A 4,410-nucleotide genomic window follows, 5' to 3' on the forward strand; every position below is an offset into this window, starting at 1 on the left:
ATCTCTAATCTATATCAGCACAGAGCACAGACTACTGGATCTCTTTGGAGAATATAACTTGCCCCATTATCTACCTCTCAGTGATTTTTATTAATTTCCAAATGCTACTGGCACAGTTTTTAAGACTCAAAGAGCCAAACACAGCTAGTAACACATACACATTATATATATGGGATTTTCTTTGTTGTGCCGTAGATCATCAGAAGACATGCTTACATAGGTCAGGTTGAATGCAATCAATACTCATTTTGTGAACAAGAGTGGCTTTTTGGACTTAGGAAATTTATATGCATTTATGTCTTGTTTTGCCTCCCAAAGCCCTTTTAGTTGATTGTTTTGACATCTATATGCATACTTAATTCAGGAAGAAGCATCAAAACTGTAGTAATCACCAAAGGAGTTAGTTTGAAAAGCCCTTAACTGAGTCTGTGTCATGAATTCCTCATCTCCAGGGTTATATGAAAGAGAACAAACTCCTAACTCTTAAGTCCTAAAACTCAGATAATTTCTTTGGGTATGAGCATTATAGATAGTTATGATGTGAAAAGTAATAAATTTCAGTAGTAGTACTGAGAACAGATACAACTGTCCCTTGGTATCCATAGAAAATTGATTCCAGGACACCACATCCCTCCACTAACAAAATTCACAGATGCTCAATTCCCCGATATAGCATGGCATAGTATCTGCATGTAACCTATGCACATCTTTCTGTATACTTTAAATCATCTCTAGAGTACTTATAATAACTGAATACAATGTATATGCCATATAAATAGTTGTTTTATTTGTTTTTTTTTTAATGTTATCTTGTTTTGTTTTTTTTTTACTAATTTTTTTCCAAATGTTTTAAATCCTTGGTTGGTTGAATCCAGGAATGTGTAACCCATGGATTCAGAGGGCCGACTGTAATTGCTAATTACACTTAGCTATACTCTCTGGAAATTTCAACAGTTTTCTTGATTTACTTACGGCTTTGTTTCAGAGACTAATACACATCCTGGTGCTGTAGGAGACTTACGTTAACAGGTATTAGAGTTTTAACTCATGAACACAGTAAACAGAAACCATTATATTCATAAATAGGCTGAAAAGAAATCCATGACTTAGTTTTTAAAGAAACTTGAGGCATTTAAACAATCCTTCTAATCCATTTTCTATACTAAGATGGAAAATATAATTCATTTCTTCATCAGTAAATAAAAACCAATGAGTACATTATTGAATTAGATGAGCACTTTGCTTTCAGTTAAAAAAATACTAGATCATTAATTGTCAAATAATTACATATTTTTATACTTTGCACATTAGAGTTAGACTAAATTAAAGACAACCTTTTGTTTTGTCTGGAGGCTTATTTCATAATAGAGGTTCATAGTAGAATAATCAATTTATACATTTAAAATCCACTTCTTAGGATTTAAAACTTAACTTTCTTTTCTAGTAATTTATAGTCATATCTTCACTTTAAAGACATATTGTTGGTCATGTCTATGATTCATTTGAGGCCGTCTTCGGTTAGGAATGAAAACCCCAAACTGCAAACATTTTCCCGTGGGAAAATGCCATCTGCTTTAGAGTGATTTGCTTTATGATGTGGATTCCAAACTGCATTGTATTCACCTGCTTACATCTAAACACACTGAAGCTCACCCACAAGCAGAATTCTCATGAAAGATTCTATGGGAAATAATAGAGTAAACAATTTAGCAGTAGTCTCCAATAGTGAGAGTAAAACAGAGGAAAAAAATAGTAGTAGAAGAAAAAAATATTAGAGAAAGAAAAAAAGCATCTGAGAGCAAAGAAGAGTATAGTTAGAGAAAGAACTCACGGGAAGATGGGCAAGGTAATGGGTGAAAGAAGGGAAATACTTTCAGGGAAACAAGTTATCTTTCTTCAGAAACTCAGTTTATGGTACTTTTTGAAAACTACCTACCCAAGAACTTTTCCACTTTTAAAATAATCTCTATTTATTCTTCATAATCATCTCTTTTTACTCACTCCACTTCGTTTTATGGCACCCTACACACATCAGTGTAGGCATATACCACAGACAAAAGGAAGAGATGAAGAAAAAGGAAAAGGAGCAAAAACTGTGTGTGGGACTCTGCAAAATGTCATAATAATAAGTGTATTAGTTGCATGTTATTATATCACAGATGAGGAAAAAGAATTTAAACCAAAGATTTAAAAAATCCTAACTAGTTTGATTGATAAGGAATGAATCGTAAAACTCATGGAGATTTATAGGGCATTACTGATTTTTAAATTTTTGTGGTAACTTCAGCATTTTACAGGTATTGGCATGTTTGAAAATAATGCCATGTAGCTAGAACCAAGCTGATTCATATGTGGAGGGTTACTATTAATATGCACACAGTTCCTGTTTAAACAGAAAGTCTGCCAAAACCAAAATACTCTATTAAATAGCTGTCTCAAATATGCCCAGATGGAATGAGCACCATACATTGTCCTTTATTCTGCTTAGTCTGTTTTATCTGCTCAACTAAGGACCATCGTATTTCCACTTTCCTTTTCTCTTTCTTTTTCCTGAGGATAACCCCCACATCTCCCCCTTTGGTTTAATCACATTTCTTCTCTTTACACCATCACTGAAATACTATAGCATGAGACCGTCATGAAAAGATTAGCACATGAAATATGGTACGCTGATGTATTGTATTCACACAATGCCTGTTATGAGGTTTTGTAAAGAAGGTTTGGTCAATGCCATATGCTCAGAATGGTCCTATTCTTGGACTGTGAATGTTATCTCTGAGGGTGTAATCAGAGTCTAAACTGTGTGAGCAGGTTCCGCATTACCTCTTGATCACTGTCATTATGGTGCTGTGCTCTATTTCCAGATCTGGGCATCTTTCCTTAGGCTACCACAAAACACAGAAATTGTACATAATGTACACCCGTCTCTTCCACTATGCCTAGCAAAGGGTTCTGACCTATCATGGGGATTTAAAATAACAGAAAACCTCACAGCTTCATGAAACGCAGATGTTGATCCTTTTGCAACTTATGTGTGATGATTGGGTATTTACGCTCATGTGTGAGGTATGCTGCCCTCCAACCTTGTTACCACGTTTGCACATTACCCATCTGATATTAAGAAACCAACCATCCAACCAACCAATAAAAAAGAAGAGAAAACCTCAGTTGTTAAATCATCTTCTCTTCTTCCCTAAAGTTATTGTGCTGGAACCCTATAGAGGAAACACGGGTTGGCTTCAGTTTGGTGTTATTTTTTTTGAACATGGAGGTATTCTGTGCTTCACATTCTTCTGGGAAAAGTCCCAGTCACCACTGGGGAAGGAATTCACAAGTCTGTAAGTCCACTACCTACTGCCCACTAAGGGAGGGGCACATGGATGGGTTGGAGGTTGCTGAGGCCAAAGGAAGAGGATAACAACAGGCTAAGCTTTTTCCTTTCCCCATCCCCAACCACAGGCCAACATTTTTTCATAGAGAAGTCACTACATAGCACGATGTACCAACTTCAAAGATTTTGTGACATATTTTTAAACTCCTCCAAGAATGATATACAATATATTTCTGGTGCCTTAGAGTTTACTACGTACACTTTCACATATATTGTCTTATTTGATCTTCACAAGAACCTTATGAGTGATCTCTTACTTCCCTTTGTGGGGGAGGAACAAAGGCTGAGAAACTGTGACATTCTCAAGGCTATATGGTATATCAACACATTTTCATTGGCACCCATTATGTGTCAGGCATGATGCTAGTCCGTAAGGACCGAGCCAAGATGGGGACTAAGGTTTCAGAATTCTCAGTCTCCTGTCTGGCCTGTCCTATGGTGTCTTCTTTATTGATGAGGACAGTTGATAGAACCCTGCATTAGCTTCCAGCTGCATTTTTTTCTCCCAGGTAAAATGTCCTCTTCTTCCCCATTGAAACACATCTGCAGTCAAAGCTGCTTTTATTTCTGTCTGTGTCATTTCACCTATTAGAATGTTAACTTCCTGAGAACAAGAATCATTTTGGCTCTTTATTGTTGTTATTTTCTGTCATCTTATAGCCTACATGGTACAGTTTTGTTCAGATAAATCATGTAACATAAAATCCCTGTGATATATAAAGTTCTACAAATATAATTAGTCTGTAGGTGACTATAAAGTAAATCATGATGTTTTTGAGGGGAAGTGATGAAAATTAGTTTGAACTTCTCCTTTTCTATGCACTTAGTTATTTTAAAGTGATTGACATTAAGTTGTGAAGTACAAATTAAGTAGAAGTAATAGATTTGCCATAATATGTAGGGGAAATACAATCTTACTCATAAAATATAGTTAAATTATTTTGAATACTCAGGCTTGTAGTTTGACATTGTGTGTGTGTGTGTGTGTGTGTGTGTGCGTAAAGGAAAATAATATAAAG

General features: G+C 35.5%; 1 non-coding gene across 1 annotated transcript; it reads left to right on the plus strand.

The window, feature by feature from the left end:
- Positions 1 to 3,015: 3,015 nt before the first annotated feature.
- LOC119625553 (small nucleolar RNA U13) lies at positions 3,016 to 3,117 on the plus strand. Its single transcript, XR_005241744.1, has one exon. It is a non-coding gene; the product is annotated as a small nucleolar RNA U13 (small nucleolar RNA).
- Positions 3,118 to 4,410: the final 1,293 nt, after the last annotated feature.

This window comes from Chlorocebus sabaeus, chromosome 13 (genome assembly GCF_047675955.1).
Source record: "Chlorocebus sabaeus isolate Y175 chromosome 13, mChlSab1.0.hap1, whole genome shotgun sequence".
Taxonomy (NCBI): domain Eukaryota; kingdom Metazoa; phylum Chordata; class Mammalia; order Primates; family Cercopithecidae; genus Chlorocebus; species Chlorocebus sabaeus.